Raw genomic sequence first — 27692 nt, forward strand, 5'->3', positions numbered from 1 at the left:
ATGCCTTCAGGAACTCCTAGAACCCGAATGTTAGATTTTTTAATAGTATCCTGTAGATTCCTAACAATATTTTTTAGATTTCTAATTTCTTCTTCTTTTCTTTGGTTTGCCTGTTTCCTTTCCTGTTCTCTGTCTTCTAAGTCTGATATTCTCTCTTCTGCTTCGCCCATTCTGTTTTTAAGGCTCTCTAATGTGTTTGTCATTTGATCTATTGAATTCTTCATTTCATTATGATTTCTCATCACAATCACCATTTCTTGTTCCACTAGTTGTTTCATTTCATTTTGATTCCTCCTTAATATTTCACTTTCACGAGAGAGATTTTCTATCTTGTCCATGAAGGATTTCTGTAGTTCAAGAATTTGTTTTTGAGAACTTCTTAATGTTCTTATCAATATTTTGAGATCCGCTTCTTGCATTTCTTCTATCTCATCATCTTCATAATCTTGAGTTGGGGTGTCTTTTTCATTTGGGGGCGTCATAGTGTCTTCCTTGTTCTTGTTAGCTTGGTTTTTGCGTTTGTTGTATGGCATGTTGGAGATATTTGGTTTCTTCACTGTGGTGGTTTTTTTTTTTTTCTTGTTATACTATGACTCTAGATTAAGTGGACTGTCTGCTTTTGGTGGAGCCTTAGAGGCTTGAGATGGGTGTGGACTGAGAGCTGTGTTTGGTTCCTCAGGGTTGAGGGTGTGTCAAGATGACACTCCCAGGTTAGGTGTGGTAAATGTCTCTTTCTTTTGTTGATTCAAAAGGGAAGTAATTCCGCACAGCTGAATGTAATTGGAGGTAGTTAGCAGGCAAATGATATACCCACAGGAGCCAGAGATTGGAAGCTCTTTCCCAAGGACCACACAGGGAATCTCTGCTGCCCTCAGTGTGGGCTCCAATTCTCCTGCAGTCTCCCACTGGGTTGCCAAGTTAGATGCTAATCTCCAGTTATTTCACCCCTCCCCCCAGAGTCAGGTTTTTCTGCTAGGCTCAGGGCCGGTGCAGACCTGAGGTCGCCCTGCTTATGACGTATGTCCAAAATGGTGCCTGCTCTTTGTCTTGCTCGCCCTTGAGGGATGAGCGGAGAGAGAGAAACTCGTGTCCGTTTCGGTCACTTTTTTTTTTCCCTCTCTCTCTTCTAGTTAGCCTGGTGAACTTTTCCCCACGGAGTTTCAAGCCTCGTTCCCTCTAGCCTCCTCTTTCCGCTTGCCCGCTGGTGTCTCGGGCTATGGAGGTTCGGCTCACCTCGCGTTCCAGCGCTGGTGCGTTGAGTCTGCTGCTGGTGTCCCGAACTTGGGCTCCCACGCTCTCCACGCAGGTCCACTGTGAATCACTAGTTCCGGAAGAGTTTCCTCTGCTGTTTCTTCCCCTACTCTTCCTTGACCCTGCAGTATCTCCACTTTTATTAACCTGTGTCTTGCTGAAGAATATCAATGTGCTCCCTTCCTATTCCGCCATCTTGGATTATCCTCCCACTCTTTTTTCTAACATTTGGACTTTTGCACGAGATCAATAGGGACTAAATTTAATTGAGGGGCTTTGAATTTTCTTGTAAAATAGGCATAATTTGCTTCTTATTAAAAAACCATAGAGAGGTGCAGGGAGACAGAGAGTTCCAGATATGCCACATGAGTTTATGTTCTAGTAAAGGGATCCATTTCTTTTTTGCTTCCCTCTTTTATGTCAGTGGGGGAGATAAACAGACTACAGAGTGCTCCGGCTCTTTTCAGGAGTTTTTCTGTAGTGGTAGCTCTGAGCCCTTGGAGAACCTGGGGCACAGGTAAAGCTGTACTTCCTGAGAGGGTCAGGGAAGACACCACGGTTCCCATGGTACAGCCTTTCCTCCCCACCAGGACCAAGGAAGAACCTGTTCTAGGTCATCTCTCTTCTTCCAGGTCTCCCACATGGGTGGCAGGGACCCAATCCCTTGGGCCATCTTCTGCTGCTTTCCCAGGCACATTAGCAGGGAGCTTGATTGGAAGTGGAGCAGTCAGACCTGAACTGGCACACATATGGGATGGCTGGCATCACAGGCAGCAGCTTTACCTACTATGCCACAATGCCAGAAAGAACGTGATTTTTAAGAAATTTTGATGGAACAATAGGATGTTGATAGGCTCCTCAACAGAAAGACATGTAAAAGCAATTCTTCAAGCCATCCAGAGTAAATTTTGGGGTGACTCCAAGACAGTTTGGCTGTTTGTATCACAGTCATAGATTTGTTAATGGACACCTGTGGCAGATCATGATTTGATGATAGTGATGCTGAAATGCAACGAGTTAATGAGGAACAAAAATATGACAATAAATTTGCAATTTGCTGACTGACCTTCACCACATTTGAAAACTGTATTCATCTGACAAAAAGTCTTATATGGTATGCCAAAATATCTTTCAACACTTACGTCGAAAATAGAAAATACAGTGACAATTATATGCAATTTGGCTTTTTCATTTATTGAGACTAATGACTCTCCACACCTGCAATGTGTTATTTGTGGAGAAGTGCTTGCAAATATCAGCTAGAAACCTTTTCTTGTATCTTATCATTTAGGACAATTATATGTAAAAAAAAAAAATCAGCACAAAATTGAGAATTCCAAACATCAGTTCACAAAAGGAGTTTTTGTTGTCTGGTAACACTGTGGAATTCAAGCCTGAAGTGAATGCATGTATTTTTTCTTTCATAAATAATTCAACATAAACTCCCAGCTTTATAACACATGTTAAATGGGGACAAGTCAAAATTTGTCTTACTATTATGAAATTTGTAACATGATCTTTATAGCCTACCATTTAATAATGTAGTGCTGTGATGCAACTTTAAAAAAACAAAGTCACTTAGTTGTCAATGCTGAAAGGATTAAAAATCCTTATAAAAGTGTATTTACCTTTGAGAGGGAATTTATGAATCAAAAAGGTGAAAAATGCTGGTGTGATGGAGAAGGTCTCCAATTTACCAGCTCTTTGCATTTGAGCAAATTACTTAGTCTTTTTGATCCTTAACTTTACTTATCTTTCAAATGGGAAAACTATACCCACTTAGTAGGACTGTTTTGATAGTTCCATAAAATATGTGAAAGGCTTTATGCAGAATAGGTTCTTATTAGAAAGCAGTTACTACTGATTTGTTCATTTATCAGATTCATTGAGGACTTATGATGTGTTGGGTATGGGATTATAGACCTGAGTAAAAGAATGGATGAGATGAAATTTTCACACTCTAGTGTTAGATTTAAGTTGGCACCACTGTGTGGGGTATAATCATTAAGGGTTGCTTTCTGGCTGATTATACCTCACACAGCAAAAGGAGATTTTCCTGATATGCCTTTATTAATAAAAGTGATAATGTGCACAATGTTTCCTGAGTGACCAGAACCGTGTTGGATGCTTTACTTAGACTAACATATAAAGTTCACAGCTCATATAAGGTTACTTCAACAAGTTCATGGAGAATGCCTATTGTGAAAAAACTGTGCATGAATTTCAGTTTTTTCCTTGCACCCAAATAAATTTATCCTTTAATTCCATTTTCTGTGAACTTTCGGAATTTCCCTGGTACCTACAAAGCATTTACTGTTATTCTCAATGTCTCCATTCTACAGATGAGAAAAACTAAAGAGTAATAACAAAGGACAGAGCTGGCCCTGAACTCCAGGAGTTTGGGTTCAGATCCTACACATTTAACCATATAGATTTATCTTGAGATATTTAAGGGTAGAAAAATGGATACATGTGGTGAAGACTATATACCTGTTTTTAGGAACAAGGCTCTAGCGGGTGGAATGGGGCTGATCTATTGGGACAGCTGATTAGGAAGTTGACAGTGGCAGAGAAGTGAGGACAAAATGGAAGGAGTTTGAGAAGCAGAAGCAACACTGACGAGGATGCAATAACATCTTAGGGGAAAGATAAAGAGAAATTATAAGAAGGAGGGCAGGGGGGCTGTTACTTGGAAAAAGTAGTGGGGCCAGTGGTGTATTTGCTGTGGATGATAACAGGTTGCCTATGAGCTTTCCCGAGCCACTGACCTGGCGTGTTGGGGACATGATGGTACTTCCATTCTGATACTGGAAATTGGGTATAGCGTTGGCAGACACAGGTCAAACTTGAAGTGTTTTACTTGGGGATGATGCTCTGGCATGAAAAGGCGATTCAGCATATTCCTTGTAGGATGGGTCCTACAGAAATGGTTGGTTTCTATGGTAAAAAGTAAGTCCGCCCCAATGGTGTAGATGAACTCCTTGTAGGGTCCTACTGTAATCTTCAGAAAACAGGACTGTGGTGTCCTGGAATCTCACTCCCAGATTTTGATGAAGTAAGAACTTCTGCAGTAGAATTGACTCAGAGAGAAAATGGCATCACAAAACTTACAAACAGGAATGAGTCACTTTGAAACTACAAGGCTGAGTAATGTGGATGTGGTAGATGTGTGTGTGAGATAAACTGGGGTGACCAAGGCTGGACTTGGAGGGCTGTGTCATGGTAGAATTTCAGGCAAACAAGGATACTTGTGCCTCATTTGCTCAGCACTGGGGTCCTAGGCAGAGTCTCAAGTTCATGATGTTTCCGTAGACATCTGGGGCAAATGCCTATTAGTGAGGAACCCAAAATGAGGAAGCACCAGCTCAAAATGGTTTAAGTAAAACAGACAAACAGAAACGAAAAAAGGACTTCTTCACTCATCAGCAAAGTTTGGGGCTACTCATTTCTAAATTCCTTCTTTGTTAGGCAGAGGGGAAAGAGAGGAAGAGAGAGGGAGAGAGAGAATGCTCCCATCTGCTGTCTACTGATTCATTCCCCAGACGCCTGTGATGGCTGTGACTCAGTAGGGCTGAAGGCTGAAGCCCAGAACTCCATCCAGGACTCCCACGTGGGTGGCAGGAACCCGACTCCTTGAGCCGTCACCTGCTGCCTCCCAGGGTGCACATTAGCAGGAAGCGGGAATCAGGAGCCAGAGCTGGAACTTGAACCCAGGTACTTTGGTAAAGGATGTGAACATTCCAAGTGGTGTCTTAACTGCTAGACCAAATGCCTGCCTCTGGGTCTGTTCATGTTTAGGTGTGACTGGATCCATGGTTTGGCTTATATACACCACTGTCATATTTTTCTCTCTCTTTTCCTTCTTTCTTTCTTCTTTTTTAAAAAATATTTATTTATTTATTTGAAAGTCAGAGTTACACAGAGAGGAGAGGCAGAGAGAGAGAGAGAGAGAGAGAGGTCTTCCATCTGCTGGTTCACTCCCCAATTGGCTGCAACGGCTGGAGCTGTGCTGATCTGCGCTGATCTGAAGCCAGGAGCCAGCAGCTTCTTCTGGGTCTTCCACGTGAGTGCAGGGGCCCAAGGACTTGGACCATCCTCTATTGCTTTCCCAGGCCATAGCAGAGAGCTGGATTGGAAGAGGAGTAGCTGGGACTAGAACCGGCGCCCATATGGGATGCCAGCACTTTAGGCCAGGACATTAACCCGCTGTGCCACAGCGCCAGCCCCTCTCTTTCTTCTTTTATTTTCTATGTATTCATTCTATTTTAGGCAGCCTCTTTCCAGATAGCTACAAAGAAAGATCCTTGAAACTTCAGAATTACATGGTCCTTGGTATCCAAGACCTTGGAACAAAGGAAGGAGGATCCCTTTTCCAGCATGCACAAGGCCACAACCTCACACTTGGAGTAAGTTCTGGATTTGGTGGGATGGTGTGTGCTTATGGGTCATGTGCATACCCTTAACATTTATGAGGCAGGACCTCTGATTGGATAGTCCCAATATGTTTGGGGGCAGCCGTTCTCCAAAGCTACTGTTGGGCAGAAACCTCCCTTTGTTTCCTCTAAGCCAGTGATCCTCCTAGTGTGGGGGACAGACAGCATTAGCATTTCCTGGGAGATGGAAATTCCTGGCTCTAACCCAAACTTGGAGAATCAGCATCTCCATGAGTTGGGTGGACACATGAGTTGGGTGGACAAATCTCTATCTTTTTTTTTTTTTTTTTTTTTTAAATATTTCACTCCCCAAATGGTCGCAATGGCCGGAGCTGGGCCAATCCGAAGCCAGGGTCCAGGAGCTTCTTCTGGGTCTCCAACGTGGGTTCAGGGGCTCAAGCGCTTGCGCCATCTTCCACTGCTTTCCCAGCACTTTAGCAGAGAGCTGGATCGGAAAAAGAGCAGCTGGGATTGAACCAGTGCCCATATAGGATGCTGGCGCTACAGACAGAGGCTTAGCCTGTTACGCCACAGCACCAGTCCCCAAATCTCTGTCTTACAGCCTTTCAGCTTATTTAATGTATGCTAAAGTTTGAGAACCATTCTTGCATTTGATGAATCACTTTTACAAGGGTACTACAAAAAGCTGGTGGTGCCGGCGCCGCGGCTCAATAGGCTAATCCTCCGCCTTGCGGCGCCGGCACACCGGGTTCTAGTCCCGGTCGGGGCACCGATCCTATCCTGGTTGCCCCTCTTCCAGGCCAGCTCTCTGCTGTGGCCAGGGAGTACAGTGGAGGATGGCCCAACTTCTTGGGCCCTGCACCCCATGGGAGACCAGGAGAAGCACCTGGCTCCTGCCATCGGACCAGCGCGGTGCGCCGGCCGCAGCGCGCCTACCGCGGCGGCCATTGGAGGGTGAACCAACGGCAAAGGAAGACCTTTCTCTCTATCTCTCTCTCTCTCACTGTCCACTCTGCCTGTCAAAAATTAAAAAAAAAAAAAAAAAAAAAGCTGGTGGAAAATAGGATTAAAAGATAAGTTAAATCTTTAAAAAAAGGGGGGGGGCAGCGCTGTGGTGCAGTGGGTTAATGCCCTGGCTTGAAGCGCCGGCATCCCATATAGGCGCCGGTTCTAGTCCCGGCTGCTCCTCTTCCGATCCAGCTCTCTGCTATGGCCTGGATAGCAGTAGAAGATGGCCCAAGTCCTTGGGCCCCTGCACCCATGTGGGAGACCTGGAAGAAGCTCCTGACTCCTGGCTTCAGATCGGCGCAGCTCTGACCGTTGTGGCTATCTGGGGAATGAACCACTGGATGGAAGACCTCTCTTTCTCTCTCTCTCTCTACCTCTCTCTGTAACTCTGCCTGTCGAATAAATAAAATAAATCTTTAAAAAAAAAAGATAAGTTTATTTTGGCACAAAAGAGTTTGAAATCTATGCATAGTTTTTTTCATGAGGCATATTTTCTATGAACTTTTTGAAGACTCCTTCATACATTTTCTTTATCTAGCTTTTTCCTTCAATCATTTGTGAAAAGTGGTCAAAGCTTCAGAAAAACATTTCATTTTTTTTCTAATTTTGTATTTGAAAGGCAGAGTTAGAGAGAGAGACAGAGAGACAGAGAGAGGTAGGGAGACATACAGAGAGAGATCTTCATTCCCCAAATGGCCACAGCAGTCAGGGCTGGTCCAGGGCAAAACCAAGATCCTGGAACTCCACCTCTTCTCCCATGTGGGTTTCAGGGGCCCAAGCGCTTGGGCCATCTTCTGCTGCTTTCTCAGGCACATTAGCAGGGAGCCAGATTGGAAGTGGAGCAGCCGGGACTGAAACTTACATTCATATGGGATGCCGGTGTCACAGGGTGGCAACTTAACTCTGAGCCACAATGCCAGCCCCAACATTATTCATTTTTACTTGGGTAAAAACCTGGGTCCCAAATGAACAAACCCATGAAGTCACAACATTTCCTAACTCAGAAGAGAAATTCCCTATTAAATATTCTATCCTTTCATCTTGGTGGCTGAGAAAGAGCAGGTCTCTCTTTTCCTAGTATTCCTGTCTGGTATCAGATATCACTTAGAAATCCATTTTATAATCACTTAAATGAGTTTGCTTTGAGTCTGTTTACATAATGCCACGAGACACACGGAAATAGAGGCTGCATGTTTTTTTTCTGCAGCCAAATACGTGGGAAAAAAACCACTTTCTAAGGTAATTACCACTCCAGTGCTCCCCCTACGGTCAGAGGGTGCTGGGAAGTGGTGTGCTTCTGGGCCCAGGGCCACCAGCGTGTGCAGAGAATGTGCTTCCTACCTGGCAAAGGAAACAATACACTTGGCGGGAGGCCTCTTTGCTTATATGCATAATTTGCATGGAGACCCTGGCATAGTGGCTTCCATGGCGTGCAGGGAGCTCATTGGGGAACAGGCAGAGCTATTTCAAGTCCACTGAGGTGTAGCACCCAGGGGTGGGGAGACCCGATCCCCCGCTGGCAGTACTGGAAATGCAGTCACTGCTGCTGAGGTTCACATCAAGCTGAGTTCTGTCTCCCAGTGGATACCTGCGGGGACTTTTCAAGGCGAAAGTTGTGTTTCTGCAGGCACCAGATGTGGGGGAGGACTCTGTGTCTCCCTCGCTTGAAAGCTTGCGTACGGGGAAGGAGCGCTGTTTCCCCTAGGGATGGTGATCAGAAGATTGCTCCTGAGTGTCTCTGCTTCCCACCCTGTGGTCCTCTTCACCTTTTTCCCCCCACCCTGCAGGGTTTTTCTTTTCTCTAGCCTTTTCCAGTTGCTAATGAGCCTCACTCTGGTCCTACATAAAACCCAAGTGCAGGGATCCTGTTTACATCCTCAAGCGTCTTGAACATGGCATGCATAGCTCTGGTATGTCTACCATATCTTTGCCATACCCCATGGGGTAGCTCAGTGCCCATGATGTAAAGGTGAGTAAGGCACTGACACTTTCATGGAGCTCAATGAATAGTTTTTTTTTTTTTTAAGGACTTGGAGTTCATGATGTGGAGTGGCGCTGTGTCGCTCTGCATCGCAGAGCAGGGGTGTGTCGCCTGGGCGTACACATTTACAAGAACAGGCAAAATGACATCATTGTTATTATTGATCCCTGGCTCTTGTCACCTTCCGTGGTGATGTTGTTTATCTCAATGGTTGGCATTCCCTTTCCAAACAACGACTCACAGTTTTACCTGTAGGTCAGGTAGGTAGGTGGCCTCCCTGGGACTGACTCCCATCACTTAGGGTCCAAGGCGCCAGGATCCTGGCCTTTTATCAAGGTGCCATCCATCATTGTAAGTTTCTTGGATCATGTGTTAGATGTAGTCACTATTATTAATGACCTGAGAATATTAGATAAAAATGTTTGCATATTAGTAACTATAACTTAATGAACAGCCTTAAGTAATACATGATGTATGTGTTGCTTTGTGCAAATTTTGGGAAAGGCTAATTGTTGCAAATGAGGGTACTTGGTGCAAAGGGGAGATGAGTCATGACTAGTGCTTTGTGTGTGTGTGTGGGGGGGGGTTCATTGTAAGATCAAACTGCAGGGGACTTTGTAAATTCCAGCGGTTGTGTGGCTAAGGTGAGTAGGTCGCTGAGAATTAAGAGCCACCTTGGAGTTTCTGAGCCGCCTTTAACTGAGTTCAGGTATCCAGACTTCTGAGCCTTTGGCTAAAACTTCAGTAACCTGTACCGACCCTTGTTCATCGTTGTTAACTCTGTGAGGTTAGACCCTAACTCACAATAGATAGTTAAAGATATGTCAGTTGATCTCTCAGCGATCATTGCCCGTCAACATGATCTCCTTCTGCTTCTCTCTCCCTCCTTCCTCCTCCTCATTGTCATCACTGTTGCCATCCTCCTCCCTCTCCTCTTTCTCTTCCCCCTCTTTCCTCTTCCCTTCTTTTCCTCCCTCTTTCCACCTAGTGCACTTGTCTCACAGGATGCTTTCCCCCATGCCCCAGGCCCCATGTTAGAAGTAAGGATGCACACGTCTTAACACTTCACAAATGGTGTAGTATCTTTATGGAGCATGGAACTCCAAGACACTTTGTAAAAATGCCTCTTCACCTGCAAAATCTTTCTGAAGGAAAAGGTTTGCATCTTAGTTCCCACACACCTATTTTCATCAAGAGGTAGATGGAGGTGACAGCCTTTACACTTTCATTTATCTTTTGAACTGAAGCCAGAAAGGTTTTTCTTATCAGCAGTAGGTGCAGCTTGCTGCTGCCTTTGGCTATATTTTTTAAATTGTTAATGATAAAGGCTACACAAGTAATTCATGAATACATTCTTCTTGTAAAAGATATAAAGCATACCAATGGGTTTATAATGTAAGATTGCATTCAATGTCCTCTGCTGTGAGTGGACTCCGTCTCCACAGATAACCATTTGTTAACAGTTTGATGTGGATTCTTCCAGGCCTTTTGTTTGATGACAGGTGTGTATCTCTCTATATATATTTTTCAATAACATACATATTATTTTTAACATATTTATGGAATAATACTTGACCTATGATAAATACACTATATATAAAATGTATTATTAGCCGGCGCCGCGGCTCACTAGGCTAATCCTCCGCCTTGCGGCGCCGGCACACCGGGTTCTAGTCCCGGTCGGGGTGCCGGTTCTGTCCCGGCTGCCCCTCTTCCAGGCCAGCTCTCTGCTGTGGCCAGGGAGTGCAGTGGAGGATGGCTCAAATGCTTGGGCCCTGCACCCCATGGGAGACCAGGAGAAGCACCTGGCTCCTGCCATCGGATCAGCGCGGTGCGCCGGCCGCAGTGCACCAGCCGCGGCGGCCATTGGAGGGTGAACCAACGGCAAAAGGAAGACCTTTCTCTCTGTCTCTCTCTCTCACTGTCCACTCTGCCTGTCAAAATAAATAAATAAATAAATAAATAAATAAATAAATAAAATAAAATGTATGATTTAGAGCTGTTGTGGTGCAGTGGATTAAGCCACCACCTGAGATGCCAGAACCCATATTGGAGCTCTTGTTCGAGTCCCTACTGCTTTTCTTCCCTTCCAGCTCTCTGCTAAGGCAATGGAAGATAGGTCAAGAGCTTGGACCCCTGCCACCCATGTGGGAGATCTGGATGAAGTTCTATGCTCCTGGTTACAGCTTGTCTCAACTCCGACTGTCGTGACCATTTGGGGAATGAATCAGCAAATAGACAATCTCTTTCTCTCTGTCTCTCCCTACCTCCCTCCCTCCCTCTCTCTCTCTCTCTCTCTCTCTGTAACTCTGCCTTCCAAATAAATAAAATAAATCTTCAAAAAACCACATGATTTGGTAAGTTCTGACATCTGTATACACCTGTGGATCCATCACCACAATCAAGATATTGAACATCCCACTAATTCTAGGTATTTCCAAGGGTTTCCTTTTATAATCCCTTTTTGATTTCCCTCACTCTATCCTCTTCTTCCAAGGCAACCACTGACAAATGCTTTCTGTCAATATACCAGGGTACTTTAAAAGTTCATGGAAAATAGAATTGAAAGAAGTTTGTTTTGGTGCAAAAACTTTGAAATCTATGCATAATACTTTTCCATGAACTTTTTAAAGGCCCCATGTAAGCATGGATTTCTTTTCTTCTTGCACCAAAATAAACATCTTTTAATTCCACTTGCTGTGAACTTTTTGAAGTACCTTCATACATTAATTTTCTTTTTTTAAATAAATATCTTTTTTAAAGATTTATTTATTTATTTGAAAGTCAGAGTTACACAGAGAGAGAAGGAGAGGCAGAGAGAGAGGGATCTTCCATCTGCTGGTTCACTCCCTAATTGGCCACAATGGCTGGAGTTGTACCAATCCAAAGCTAGGAGCCAGAAACTTTTTCTAGGTCTCCCACGCGGGTACAGGGGCCCAAGGACTGGAGCCATTTTCTACTGCTTTCCCAGGCCATAGCAGAGAGCAGGTGCCCGTATGGGATGCCAGCGCTGCAGACAGAGGCTTTACCAAACGCTATGCCACAGTGCCAGCCCCCATACGTTAGTTTTCATTGTCTAGGATTTATTTAAATGGAATCATAATGGTTATGTTCTTTTATGTCTGGCTTCCTTCACTCAGCATTATTTGATACTTAACATTTCTGATGTATCAATGATTCATTACTTTTTATTATTGAGGAATATTTCATTGCATGGTTATTACAGCATTTATTTATCCATTCATCTGTTAATATATATATATGCATATATATATATATATATATATATATATATATATAAAAGTTATTTCTAGCTTGGGGCATTACAGACAAAGATGTATGATCATTTGTATTTGAGTATTTGTGAGGGCATATTTCTGCATTTCTCTTCCAAACACCTAGAAGTGGAGTGGATCATTTGGTAGGTATGGGTTCAGTTTTTTAAGGACTTGGAGAAGTTTTCCAAAGTGGATTTACCATTTTCATTTCCATCAGAACTTAAGGGAGTTAAAGTTCTCTACTTACTTGTCAACTCTGGGAATCTTTTTAATTTTTTGAATTCCAATAAATGTATAATGGTATTTCATTGTGGTTATAATTTGCATTTCCATAATGACTAATGATGTTGAATATCTTTTCATGTGCCAATTTTCCATCTGTGTATCTTCTTTGATGATGTATCTGTTCAAGTCTTTGACTTATTTTTTAAAATATGACTTTAAAAATTATTTAGCTTTGAAGAGTGCTTTATATAATCTGTCTCTAGTCCCTTTGTCAGAAACTTGATTTGCAAATATTTTCCCATTCTGAGGCTTGTCTTTTCATTTTTTTCTGTGTCTTTGAGGGACAGAAGTTTTAAATTTTGACCAAGTCCAGTTTATCTTTTTATTCTTTTTTTAATTAATTAATTTATTTGAAAGGCAGAGTTACAGAGACAAAAGGAGAGTCAAAGAGAGAGAGAGAGAGAAATAGAAATAGAAATATCTTCCTCTGCTGGTTCACTCCCCAAATGGCTGAAATGGCCGGTCTGGAGCGTTATCTGGGACTCCTTTGTGAGTGGCAAGGGCCCAAGTACTTGGGCCCTCTTCCACTGCTTTCCCAGGCATATTAACAGGGAGCTGGATAGGAAGTGGAGCAGCCAGGACTTGAACTGGCGCTCATCCACAAAGGGATGTTGACATTGGCAGTCAGTGACTTAACTGGCTATGCCATAATACCAGCCCCTATCTTTTTATTCTTATACGGACCATGCTTTTGTTGTAGTGCTTCGAAAGGTTTGTGGAAAACAGAACTAAAAGATAAATTCATTTTAGTGCAAAAAATTGTTGAAATCCATATATAGGTTTTTAATAATATGTATTTACAAGAACTTTTTGAAGATCCCTTGTATCTAAGAAATTCTGTAATTCAAAATGAAAACATTTTCACATATTTTTTTTCCAAAATACTATAGTTTTAGTTTTTATATTTAGGTTTATAATTACATTGAGTTAGTTTTTAAATATTGCAAGACACATAGAACAAAAGTTAATTTGGAGCAGGCGTTTGGCATAGCAGTTAAGATACTGATTGGGATGCCTGTATCCCGTATCAGAGTTCCTGGGAGTCCTGGCTCCATTTCTAATTCTAACTTCCTGCTAATAATGCACCCTGGAAGGCAGCAGGTGGTGGCTCAAGTACTTGTGTCCCTGCCACCTACGAGGGACAACTGGACTGAGTTCCTGTTTCCTGACTTTGGCCTGGCCCAGTCCTGGATGTTGTGGACATTTAAGGAGTGAGCAATCTGTCTGTTTGTCTGTCAACCTCTCTGTTTCTTTGCCTTTCAAATACATAAACAGAAACTTTAAATACATTTTATTTGAATATTAGTTTTTACATGCGAATATCCAGTTACTCCAACAACACCATTTGAAAAGACTATCTTTTCTTCACTGAACTGCTCTTGTAACTTTCTTGAAAATCAGTTGCTATAATGTAAGGATCTCTTTCTGAACTCTGTTCTGTTCCATTGATTTATTTTTCTTTTTTTTTTTTTTATTTTTTTCTTTTTTTTTTATTTTTGACAGGCAGAGTGGACAGTGAGAGAGAGAGACAGAGAGAAAGGTCTTCCTTTTGCCGTTGGTTCACCCTCCAATGGCTGCCGCGGTAGCGCGCTGCGGCCGGCGCACCGCGCTGTTCCGATGGCAGGAGCCAGGTGCTTCTCCTGGTCTCCCCTGGGGTGCAGAGCCCAAACACTTGGGCCATCCTCCACTGCACTCCCTGGCCACAGCAGAGAGCTGGCCTGGAAGAGGGGCAACCGGGACAGGATCGGTGCCCCGACCGGGACTAGAACCCGGTGTGCCGGCGCCGCAAGGCGGAGGATTAGCCTGTTGAGCCACGGCGCCGGCCATTGATTTATTTTTCTATATTTATGCCCAAAATACACTATCTTAATTATTATGGCTTTATATTACATCCTGAAATTTGTTCTGCTCCATCCTAGTTGCCTTTCTCAATGTGTTCTTTTTGGGGGGCGGGGGAGCGGGGTTGCTCTAAGTCCTAGAATGTGTCTGTATAAATTGTGGAGTCAGTTTGTCAATTCCTACCTAAAAAGTCCACTGTAATTTTGAATGGGATTGCATTGAAACTATGGATGAATTTGAAGTGAACTGACATTTGAAGTACGTTGAGTCTTCTGACCCACAAACATTATGTCTCTCCATTTATTGTTTTTTTTTTTTTAATTTCTCTCAGCCCTATTGTGTAACTTTCTAGTTTAGGTTTGCCACAATCTCCTCTCCTTTGATTTATCCTTAAGTATTTCTTTATTGTATTTCTTTATGGTATTATAATACTATCAATATTCAATTATTCAGTTATTATATAAAAATGTGCATGGGGTAGGCACTTGGCCTAGCGGTTAAGACACCAGTTCGGACATCTGCATCCCACATTGGAGTGCTTGGGTTTGATGCCCAGCTCTGGTTCCGGACTCCAACTTCTTCTTAACGAAGACCCTGGAGGTAGCACATGATGACTCAAGTAATTGGGTCCCTGCCACCCATTGTGGAAGAACTAGATTGGGTTTCTGACTCTTGGTTGATCCTTTGGGGTTGTAGGCATTTGGGGAGTAAATAACTGGATGGGAACTCTCTCTATCTTTGCTCTCAAACAAATTAAAAAGTTTAAAAATTAGAAGTACGGGCCGGCGCCGTGGCTCAACAGGCTAATCCTCCGCCTTGCAGCGCCGGCACACCGGGTTCTAGTCCCGGTCGGGGCACCGATCCTGTCCCGGTTGCCCCTCTTCCAGGCCAGCTCTCTGCTGTGGCCAGGGAGTGCAGTGGAGGATGGCCCAAATGCTTGGGCTCTGCACCCCATGGGAGACCAGGAGAAGCACCTGGCTCCTGCCATCAGAACAGTGCGGTGCGCCGGCTGCAGCGCGCTACCGCGGCGGCCATTGGAGGGTGAACCAACGGCAAAAGGAAGACCTTTCTCTCTGTCTCTCTCTCACTGTCCACTCTGCCTGTCAAAAAAAAAAAAAATTAGAAGTACACATTATGCTTATTGCTAATTTTGTATCCTAGAATCTTGACAAACGCACTTGCTAGTTCTAGTATCTTTTCTGTAGACTATAAGATTTTCTACATGGACAATCATCATGTCGTCTTTGAAAAAAAGCAGCTCTAATTCTCCCTTCCCAGGCTGAACACGCTTTATTGCCTTCTGGAGTAAGCATTAGTAGTTTGTATTTTTCAAGGACTCCGTGTATTTATCTGCTTATAATATTTCCATAACTATTCTTTTATTATCTGCAGTAATTTTCCCTGAATCATTCCTAATGTGAATTTGTGTGTTTTGTATTTTTTCTTCTGATCAGTCTGACTAGAGATCTATCAAGATTTTTATCAATCTTTTCAAAGAACAAGGTTTTGCTTCCATTGAAAATTTTTTATTTTTCTGTTTTTTTAAATGTAATTAGTTTCACTTTGATTTTTATTAGCTGTTTTCTTATGCTGCTTACTCTGGGTTTAGTTTTTTTATTTATTTAATTTTATTTTGGAGACACAGAGACAGACAAAGATAGAGACAGAGATCGTCCATCCACTAGTTCACTCCCCTAAATGCCTGCAACAGCTGAAGTTGGACCATACTGGAGTCAGGAACCTGGAATTCAATTTGTACTTCCCGGTTGGCAGTAACCTAACTACTTGAATCATCACTTGCTGACTTCTGGGTGCACCTTAGCAGGAAGCTGGGAAGCAGAGTCAGGACTGAACCTAGGCAAGCACTCCCATGTGGGATGTAGGTGTCCCAATAGACAGACACTGTATCACATCCCTGCCCCAGATTTAGTTGTTTAAAAATTTTTTTCGGCCAGTGCTGCGGCTCACTAGGCTAATCCTCCACCTGCGGCGCTGGCACACTGGGTTCTAGTCCCGGTCGGGGTGCTGGATTCTGTCCCGGTTGCCCCTCTTCTTGTCCAGCTCTCTGCTGTGGCCTGGGAGTGCAGTGGAGGATGGCCCAAGTGCTTGGGCCCTGCACCCCATGGGAGACCAGGAGAGGCACCTGGCTCCTGCCTTTGGATCAGCGTGGTGTGCTGGCTGCAGCATACTGGCGGCGGCAGCCATTGGAGGGTGAACCAACGGCAAAAGAAGACCTTTCTCTCTGTCTCTCTCTCTCACTGTCCACTCTGCCTGTCAAAAAAAAAATTTTTTTTTCAATTTTTTTAAAGATGGAAGCTAACTATACATATTAGACAGGGTGCTAAATACTCTTAGTCTCACTTAATCTCTGCAATAATATTTTCGGGGTAAACATGATATTATCCCCATTTCATAAATGATAAAAATTCAGGTTCAAAGAAGTTAATATGACTAAGTCATGTGATTATAATCTAGATTTGTCTGATTTGTCCTTAATTTCATCATCATTTTTTTCCTTACATGCCTTACATAGGGCATTTCCCGAAGATACATAATAAAGATTTCAGCAATATTCTCTGTCAAAAAAAAAAAAAAACTTTCAAGCTCAGAAGACATAAATTCAAAACGCACCTACCTGAAGGAGGTCGCATACTTAAAGTTTTTATGTGAGGTTTATTCTTTATTTTTGAAGATTCTAGCACATGTGAGGAATTTGAAATTTGCTATCTCATTGAAAAGTATATTTAAAAAAAAAAAATCCTGCCTCCTTTAAAGTGTGTGCTTACACAGACAACCCCCCCCCCCCACACACACACACATACCCTGGGGTTTTGACTGGTTTACTGTCTATTGGAGAGAACTATCTTACTGGATTCCACAACCTTTAGTTGAATTAAACCATGAACTCAGCTGTTTTTAAAAAGATGTATTTATTTATTTAAGAGGCAGAGTGGCTGAGATAGAAGGAGAGACAAAGAGAAAGAAATCTTCTATTTGCTGGTTTGCTCCCCAGAAGCCTGCAACAGCTAAGGCTGAGCCAGGCCAAAGCCAGGAGTGAGGAACTCCATCCAGGTCTCCAATGTGATTGACAGGAATACAAGTACTTGGGCCATCCTTTTTGGTCTCCCAGGGACATTAGCAGGAAGCTGGATGGGAAGCACAGAGCTTCAACCAGGCACTCGTGGAATGTGGGTGTTGGGTGTCCCAAATGGCTGCTTAACTTGTTGCACCACAATAGTGCATTGTCTGAGCTGTCTTCCTTGAGCTCTCATGGCTTTCCTTCCTCTTCATTCCTAACCTCTAGCATGGAAATCTGCTATTAGGAAAGCGTTTGGTGCAGGAACATAATTCACCCGGCCTGTTTTCTACATGAGACAGAGAAATGCCTGGTAGAAGGGATTAGCATATCATGTGCCAATACATTAAAGCTCTGGCCAGAGTAGAGGTGAATTTTCCAAAAATTACTGTGATGGAAGTCCAAAGTTAGAGGAAGTACAAAGTTTTCAAACCAGGAAGCCATTTTCAAACCAGGCAGTATTGTTCCCCAACCCCAGCTGATTGAGCCAGGACTGGCAACTTGACTGTAAAAGGAACAGGGATATTAAATGAACTGGTGATATTCTTCCTTCGCAGGAACTTGGGATTGGATTTAAAGCTGTGATTTATTTTCCACGGGTTATTTTGAAACAGAATGTGAAAATTCAGGAGCCGTGGGGCTGTCACGTTTGGCCACATTTCACTTGGGCTCTCAATCAGCAAAGGCCAATCTTAGGAATAAAATGGATACATGAAAGCAAAGATGAAAGGCAAAGAAGACTGAGAGTAAGGAAGAGAGTGTAAGAGGAAGGAAGGGAAAGAAAATGCATTGTAGCGAGGAGAGAGAGAGAGAGAGAGAGAGAGAGAGAGTGAGAGTAGGGCCGGCACTGTGGCGCAGTGGGTTAAAGCCCCAGCCTGAAGCGCTGGCATCCCATATGGATGCTTCCGATCCAGCTCTCTGCTTTGGCCTGGGAAAGCAGTAGAGGATGGCCCAAGTCCTTGGGTCCCTGCACCCACATGGAAGACATGGAGGAAGCTCCTGGCTCCTGACTTCAGCTCAGCTCTGGCCGTTGCAGTCATTTGGGGAGTGAACCAGAGGATGGAAGACCTCTCTCTCTCTCTCTGGCTCTACCTCTCTCTGTAACTCGGTCTTTCAAATAAATAAAATAAATCATTAAATGAGAGAGAGAGAGAGAGAGAGAGAGAGAGAGAGAGAGAGAGAATGCTACAGGATTTTTGACAATTTCCAACTCCTAGTTTCAGTCCTTTTTTGGGACTTTGGCTGTATTTCCTGACTTTCAAATTCAAGTCATGCTTGTGTCATTTTCATTTCCTTCTTTTGGTTTGAGACAAACAACAATGAAAAGAACCTTGCTTGAGACACATTTGCTCTTTAGTTCTTTTCCAACTGTGGAATTAGAAATACTCAATCAAACATTAGTGACTTTGCTGGGCAGTAGTTGAAGAGGTGAGGGTGAGGGCTCCACACAGGAGCTTACCTTAGAACAGCTGAAGTCAATTTGTGAAAATGCAGATCACTTAGGGAAAGGGATGTGTTGGGAAATTTCCTGATCACAAGCAGAAAGGTCTGGCATCCATAGATTCATCAGCATTGCAGATACAGGGTCCAGAGGGAGAGAGGAGCTGGGACTGGAACTAGATGTGTGTGTGTGCATGTGTGTGTGTGCCTGTGTCTGTGTGTCTGCGTAGAGCTAGTCTAGAAGATCAGACATACCGGAAAATCCTGAGGCCCAAGAGGTTCAATGATATTCATGAAAATGATGACTACAAAGGTCTGAATCAAGGAAGCAGGGTGTTCTAACCAGTGGGACTTAGTGATGTTCAAAAGCGTATGCATTATGCAGAGGGATTCAATAGTGATTGATTTTTCCAGAAAAAAAAGTTAGAATATTTCCTAGGAGGAGTCTTACATTTTCCAAAGGAAACACAGGTTTTTAGTCCAGATCCCAAGGGAGAATCTTTTTCCAAGCATTTTTATAAGACCCCTTTCTACATGGGTGTTCATGGAGTGCTGTTCATAACAGAAAGAATTCACCCAGTAAAGTGATCAAGCTCAAAGAGCTTTTTAAAGAACATTATTTATTTTATTTGAAAGGCAGTGAGAGGAGAGAGAGAGAGAGAGAGAGAGAGAGAGAGAGATGAAGAGAGATCTTCTATCCACTGGTTCACTTCTCTAATGCCTGCAATAAGCACAGCTGGGCCAAGCTGAAGCCATGAGCTTGGGATTCTGTCTAGATCTCCCACATGGTGGCAGGGGCTCAAGTATTTGAGCCATCACTTCTGATCTAGCTTCCTGCTTGAACCAGGAACTGGGACTTGAACCAGGCACCTTGATATCAGATGTGGATGTGTCAAGTGGCAACTCAACCATTGTGCCAGATGCCTTCCCCTCAAAGAACTTTTATAAGAATTAAATAAGAACACTCAATAAGTTGTAGTTACTATTTCTAGTTTTTCTTCTTTTATTACTACTACTGGTAGTATTATCATATGTGGCACATGGGGCACAGTAGGTATGCAATGCTTGACATATCCCATATCCAGCAAAAAAGAAATGTCTGGATTTTTTCTTATCCTTCTTTTTTTAAGGTTTATTTTAATTATTTGAAAGATTTACAGAGAGAGGTAGAAACAGAGAGATATAGAGACGGAGAGAGAGATCCGGAGAGATCCGAAGCCAGGAGCCAGGAGCATCCTCCGGGTCTCCCATGTGGGTGCAGGGGCCCAAGGACTGGTGCCCATATGGGATGCCCACACCCCAGGCCAGGGCTGTGCTGCGCCACAGCACCGGCCCCTCTTATCCTTCTTAATACAACACTCACAGTGGACCACACATAGATACTACCTTTTGCATCTTCACCATTAGAGATGGCATCTTTGTGGTGTGCTCTGCAAAATACACCCTCTGTGGTGTGCCTCAGAAAGGGGCACCTGGAAGGGCACCCTGACACAGAACCACAGAATCTTGGTTGGAGAGGTCTTCAGAGATCAGATCCCTTTTAAGAGCTAGCGTCTCATCTAAATATCTTGGACAGGTATAGATATTCAACTTGTTTATTACTGAATGCTCCCAGGAATAGAGAATTCATCTCGGGGTTGATCATCCCAGTAGGGGATAGCTTTGATGAAGTCATGGATTTGAAATATGCCTGAGTGGAGTTTGGATCTTCAGCCTTTGGAACCTCACTGAGTACATCTAGTGCCCTGCTCACACCAGAAGCCAGCTCCAGTGTGTCCCGTGAGTCTATGTTCTGCAGCTAACCCACTCGGCTCTTAAACGGCTCCGTCTCTTACGTGGTTCTTGGACCCTAACATTCTATTCATTCTTTCCTGGGCTGGTTCCAGGCTGTCAGTCTCCCTTTGAGCATTGGAACATTGGATGACTTCTTCCCAAACTGCTTGGATAGTGCAGACCGAGTGTGGTTTTATCTCTCAGTCTGAATGCAACATTATTTCTATTAATGCAATATAAGTTTGAAGTAACTTTTTAGTCTTTGAAGTAATGTGACATGCTGGCCCAATGTAAAGCCTGAAGTACTTTTCACCTGAAATATTATTATATTTTCTCTCCTTCCTGTGCACTAGATCTTTTGAACTCCTGTTCATGAATCTATTTATATTATAGACAGTTTCCTTTGTGTGTCACCAGAGAGTCTATTAAAAGCTCAACATTAGTAGCTCCAACTGCTTCCTATTGTTTATAGGATAAGACTATATCTATAGTGCCCTTGAATGGTGTGGAGATTCTCTCTCGTGGCTTGAGTTCTGGCATCACAACATTAAGCTCCTTCTCATCCTACACTTCGATGATTCTAAGCTCCAAGCACATCACCAAATCTATCTACCGCGTCTTGTCTTTATGTCATTGTAATGCTATTCTTTCTGCTTAGAATGTCTTTACTCCCCATGTTTGTCAGGTGAACACCTGCTCATCCTTACAAACCCAGTTCAGATGCCATCTCCTCCATAAAGCCTTCCACGATGACATGCTCTCTCCCGTCCAGCAAGGATAGTGCAGCACTTTCCCTTTGGCATAAACTTAGAATCACAGTTGGATTGCTGTGCTGGGAAAAGCCATTTTCCTATTTCTAGCGCTGATGATATCACTGGTTGTCTATAGAGCACCTTTCTCTGTGCCACTGATGAATGGTACTGAGGCGCAAACCTGTAGTGCAAACCATTGATGCTCCACCGTATTCCTGTGATCCTAGACTTCTCACTGAAAGCACTTGTGCCTCTCAGCTTGACGATTCTCTCTGACTCCAGGAGGGTGCTCAGACGGTGTTGGTTGATTAGGGCAGGACCGAAGTGTCAGCGTTCACACCCCTGGAGCTGTGCCCAGGCTCCCTACTTCTTCAGTGGGACAGCTCTGGTGACTGTTCTTCTTCATCTCCCAGAGGTCACCACAGGGACTGAGCGCCAGGTGCCCACAGAGTAACCTGCTCAGGAATATGCCCTCTATCTACTTCTTCCCATCCCTATCTTTCTGCCCCACTGCATCTTTTTTTTTTTTTAAGATTTATTTATTTATTTGAAAGTCAGAGTTACACAGAGAGAGGAGAGGCAGAAAGAGAGAGAGAGAGAGAGAGAGAGGCCTTCCATCTGCTGGTTCACTCCCCAGATGGCCGCAATGGCCAGAGCTACGCCGATCCGAAGCCAGGAGCTTCTTCGGGGTCTCCCACATGGGTGCTGAGGCCCAAGAACCTGAGCCACCTTCTACTGCATTCCCAGGCCACAGCAGAGAGCGGGACTGGAAGTGGAGCAGCCGAGCCTCGAACTGGCGCCCCGTATCTTACGAATGCTTGCTACTGTCACCTCCAGGTAAATGATGGTAATCAAGTCGCACTCTCAAGGTCTATTTGAGGTAGAATGTAAAGTGAAGAAAGCCCATTGTGCAGATGAGTAAACCGAGGAGCATGTGGGCTAAATAACTTACTCAAGTCACCCTTCCAGGAAGTGGCTGAGCCGGTATTAGAGCTCTGCTCTGTTGAGAACCCATTCTTATCTCTCCTGCGCTCCGGGGAAGGAGAAGGAATTTGGATCAGGTGGATCTAAAAAATCCTTCTGAGGGGAAGCATTCACAGATCTGTGTCCCGATGCAATTATCCATTCCTGCCTTCACCCACCACTTGAACGTGAGCCAGTGCAGAAGTCTCCGAAGGGCAGTAAAGTGACACTGAATAATTGAATTCTGAACAAGCTGGACTAATGCAAATATCTGACAAATTGATTTAATTGCGTTCACATACAATAAGGCTGAGCTCTAAAAGGTCAGCCAGAAAATGGGAAAAGACCCTTGGGAGCTTCCAGGGAGAGACTGAGTTTAATACACATTCATCACATTTTACCATCTACTTAGTCCACACAATGCCAAACTGATAGACGGAGACTTACACCAGTGTATTGATTGATTATTTGCTTGGCATCTATCATATCACCTTAAGGCTGTCCCTGTCACGGGCAGGCAGAAGTTATTTAGTGGCTCAGCAGAAATGGCTGTACATTTGGAGAAATTGTTTTTCTATAAGGGATTTGAGGCTCCAAAAGCATTTTACCCAGCCACCAAGACTGGCTCTGAGGGTTACTATTGAGTGGTTTGTGACAAAGGCAGTCACTAGAAATCCGCCTCCTTCCGCTTCCTCCATTCTGCAGAATGAATATTTATGAATGGTGTATTACTGCAAACCCTTTTAAGCCATAAGACACTTAATTCAGGTAATTAACTGGTATCAGCCTTACAGGGAAATAAAGAGAAGATTCTGGAGAAGTTAACAGGAAGCCAATTGGAATTTCATTTCATTAGAAATGAAACCAAAGATTCAGTGTAGCCACTTGTGTGGTGGGCTTGGCCCAGGTGAAATGTGGGTTCGGTTTTGCTCTCTGTTAGGAAGCTGTCATGGAGGCTGATCCAGGACTGGAGGAAGAGGTTTGTGCCCACATTGTGGTCAAAATGATATATTCATTATTCTTTTATCCATTGGAAAGTTGCTTCATAGTTATCTCTTTGTGCTTTAGGTTTTTTTTTTTTTTATCAGTAATACTGAGATGATTTAGTGAACTGTACTTGAAATGAGCTTATATATGCTAATGCTCCTTTGAACTAAATTTCCATAGAAATATCAATTATTATTACTATCAGAGTCTTCTAAAGCTCTGATGTATCGTGTAGCATTATCCAAGAGTTTTTCCTTCAGCTGATTCTATATGCCATTTCTATATTTATCTTTCTGTTTACAGTCAGACGTCCTTAAGAGTTCTCTGTGCTCACCAACCCTACTGTGAAATGTTCCATTCACACTTCAGTGCTCTGATAGCCAACTTCCACTTCCACCAAGCTCCTACACTGCTCTTGTGGTTATCAATGACTTTCAGGTCATTAAGTCCAATGTCAACCTTTAAGATCTCATCGTACACCAATTCTTGGCATCATAGGGTACCACTAACTATTGCCCTTTGGAAACACTTTTTGCTTTGCACTGTGGCTTTGTTTGTTTTCCTCTTACTTCTCTGGTGTCTCTCATTTACGGTTTTTACAGGATCATCTTTTACTTTTCATTCCTAAGTGTAAGAGTCCAATGATTCTGTCTTACTTCACTTCTCCTCCATCCAATTTTAAATTATCAGTGGGCTGGTGAGTAAGAAGCCCTGTGTCTTTTTCCTGCTTTCTTCTTATCTCCCAGCCCATGACCTTTCACAACCTCATCATCTCTCTCTTGCATAAATTCATTAGCTTTCTCAATGATCTTCCTGTCTGTTTCCAGGCTTGAGCGACCTCCTGCCTCCCACATCCGCTTCTCATCTTGTCTTCTGTGATGTTTCTCACTAAAGCCCATGTAATCTACAAGGACAATTCTAGATGTCTCACAACTTTTTATAAGTTAAAACTGTTTTTTTAACCCACTTTCTTTGCTGAAGGCAACTGAAAGCAAAATAAAGAAAAGTAATAAATACAATTCTGTATTCAATAAACCCAGACAGGATTTGCAACTCCAAACTACAATACTTGAATAGGAAGAATACCTGCTAAATAAAGTGAAATTTGACCAAATCAAATCTGGATCTAGAGAAGGTCTGCTTCTGCAGATCCCAGTCAGCAGAGTTCCCTAAATATAAGAGCCGGCCATGGTGTCTGCAGAGACTGGGAGCTTGAGTGGGTAGCAGAACCATGCCTGAGTCCATTCAAATGCCACACAGAGGCTGGCGGTTATTTAGAACCCATGACAAGAAACCAGACTTTGGTGTATCAGAGAGGAGGAAGAGATGGAAGGAGAGAGAAGAGAAATAAATGCTGAATCATACAATAATATCTTGGAAGATATAGTACTTCACTGCAGGCTAATAGGTCAGCCTCCCCTGACAATACACACAGAGACACCACTTGCAGGAGGAGAAAACTGCTGTTAGCAGGGCGATGATGTGAGCACCGTTGGGAAGAAAATGTCTTGAGACAGATTACCCAGTTCTGAGTGGCCAGGGACCCTGCCCACTTTCCCAGCCTGCCCTCTACACCATCTCTTAGTTCACAGCTTCTGCAGAAGAAATAACTCCCCAAGATAAATAAAATTTATAAATAAAAGGAGATATAGAGTGTAGCCTAGAAAAATGAGGTGGCCATTCAGAGAAAAATGATGTAAACACTTCTCTACAAAAAAAAATCAAAGGAATTAGAGAGAATCTAATAAGCGGTCTAATGGCTCAGAGAAGATGTTAAGAAGAAAAAATGACTTTGGAGACTCTGGAAAAAAGACATGGAAGAGAAAAATAAAACCAGAAAATAAAGAAATTTCATGGTGGAAACACCAAAAAAGTATTTCTGACGAGGTCATTAGGAATATACAGGGGGGCACCAAAAAGTTAATAGAAAGAAGAATTAAAAGTATGAGTTTATTTTGGTGCAAAAATTATTTTGAAATATTTCTGCTGTTCTTTCATAATGTATACTTTCTACATATTATGAAAAAACTTTGCACCAAAATACATTCATGCTTTAAAAAATTATTTGTTTATTTAACTTGAAAGGCAAAAAAAGAGAGAGAGAGAGAGAGATCTCCTGTCCATTGATTCACTCTTCAGATGCTCATAACAGCCACGGATGTGCCAAACTCAAGCCAGGAACCTGGAACTCAATCCAGATATCCCATACAGATGGCACAGACCTGATTACTTGAACCATCACTACTGCCTCCCAGGGTATGCATTAGAAGAAAACTAGAACTGGGATAGGACTATGACTCAAACCTAGGCATTCTGAAATGGGATGTGGCATCTCCAGTGACACCTTAATCACTTCACTTCACATCTCCAGTGACACCTTAATCACTTCAAGAAGCCATTGAAATACTGCCATAGGAGGTGGGTTTTGGAAAATGAACAAGATTTAATATAAACAACCAAGAATTAGAAAGGACTGGAGGAGAATGAAGTTGCAACGTGTGTGTGTAACTGGCAGCTTCGGAAAATGAGAACTGAATAAATGGAGTGACAAAATAAATCAACAGGAATACAGAAATGATCTTTCCCTAACAAAAGAGAATCTACATTTGCAGATTGGAAAGGCACAGCACGAACCAGGACATATTGATACCAAATGGTCAATGCATTTCTAGGTAACTTTACTGAATATTAAAAATGAAGAAAAAAAATCCCAAGAACCTTTGAGTGTGAGAAAAAAAAAAACCCAGTACCTAAGGAAGAATTGAGTTACCATTATCAATCTTTCAGCATAAGATACAATAGGTGTGTTTTATAAGCATCCCAGTAGAGCCCCAAAATAATATGTTCTCCAAGTTTTGTGACAAAAATCAGTTCAATTTAGAACCCCCAACATAAAAGGCTGATTAAAAAAGAAAATATATAAGGAGCACATATATTTGATTAAAATAAAGTGAGACATAGAAAGAAAAAAGAGTATTACAGCACTATTGAAAAAATGACTTTTAGAAAATTTCTATTTTGGGGGGTTGGAGTTGTGGTGTAGTGGGTTAAGCTACCACCAGTGGCGGCAGCATCCCATATGGGCACCGGTTCATGTTCCAGCAGCTCCACTTCTGATCCAGCTCCCTGCTAATGCTCCAGGGAAAGCAGTGGAAGATGCCTAAGTGTTTGGGCCCCTGCCACCTACATGGGAGACCTGAATGGAGCTCCTGGCTTTGGATCAGCCCAGCTCTGGCTGTGGATAGATCTCTTCTTTCTGTATCTCCCTCTCTCTCTGTAACTCTGACTTTCAAATATTTTCAAAACTCTTTTTTAAAGAGAGTTTCTATTTTTTTCACTCAAAATACAAAAATGCTTGCATTCTATAAAATATGAAATTCAAAATAACATAAGAACTTAGTTAAGTGGACCCATTTACAGATCAGTCAAAGCCAGAAAGCAGGGTAGTATTAAGAAGCTTTTCAGACTTAGATTTCTTTTTTAAAATGTTTTTTGAGGTATAATTGACAAAAACTGCATATATTAAAGGTGTATGACCTGGTTTCTGTCTGTTATTTTTTCATGTAAATCTTTTTAAAATTTTATTTATTTTTGTATATTTGAGGGGGAGAGTGAGGGAGAGAGGGAGGGAGGGAGGGAGGGAGAGAGCGAGAGCAAGTGAGAGCGAGCGAGCACCCTCCCATCTTCTGGTTCACTTCTCAAATGCCTGCAACAGCAGGGCTGGGCCAGGCTGAGGCCAGGAGCCTGGAACTCAATCTGAGTGTTCCACATGGGTGGCACAGACCCAAGCACAGAAAAAATGGGAAGTCGAATTGCCTATAGGTTTGTTTTATGCTGTATGTGTTGAAATACTGCACTGTGCCCCATGAAAATGTCTAAATATTACATGTCATGCCAAATTTTTAAGACCATAAACAAAAGAAGAAATTTCAAGTATACAATACAAGTATGCAATAATGATGGTCACTGAGCTGTATGTTAGATTCCTAGAACTTATTTGTTCTGTGAAACTTGGTGCCCTTTGACACCTTATTTCTTCCACCTCCCAGGCACCAGCGACCACCAGCCTGCTCTTTGCTTTATGGGTTTGATTGTTTTAGCTTCCGCATATGTGTGAGAGCCCACATATATGTGTCTTCTGTAAATAATATCCCTATATACACATACATGTATTGCATCTGTTATCCATTCTTCTGAGACTAGACACTGAGGTTATTTCTGTATCTTGGCTATTGTGAGTCAGGCTGTAATGAACATGGGAGTGTGGGCATCTCTTTGAGACAGTGAGCTCGTTTCCTTTGGATGAGTACTCAGAAGTGGGATTGATAGATCCTATGGCAGGCCTGTTTTTAATTTTTTGAGACACTTCCGTACTGTTTTCCATAATGGCTGTAGTAATTTACATCCTGGTGGAGTGAACTGAAAAGTAGTATATTAAAAATAGTAGAGCACAGAATTGACAGAAAGGGAAATTGAATTGAAAATAAAGAGGACACATTTTTAGCAGTTTCTGTTTGCAGGAAGAAAAAGATAAGTCCTAAAAATGAGATAGTAATAGAAAAACTAAATAAAAAGTGATGACTTACAGTGGACAAAGAGCATATTTCAAAGCCTTAAAAATTTTCCAGCCATTGATGAACAAATACAAACTATAGGAAAGAAATA

This window comes from Lepus europaeus, chromosome 21 (assembly GCF_033115175.1).
Source record: "Lepus europaeus isolate LE1 chromosome 21, mLepTim1.pri, whole genome shotgun sequence".
In the NCBI taxonomy this organism is placed as follows: domain Eukaryota; kingdom Metazoa; phylum Chordata; class Mammalia; order Lagomorpha; family Leporidae; genus Lepus; species Lepus europaeus.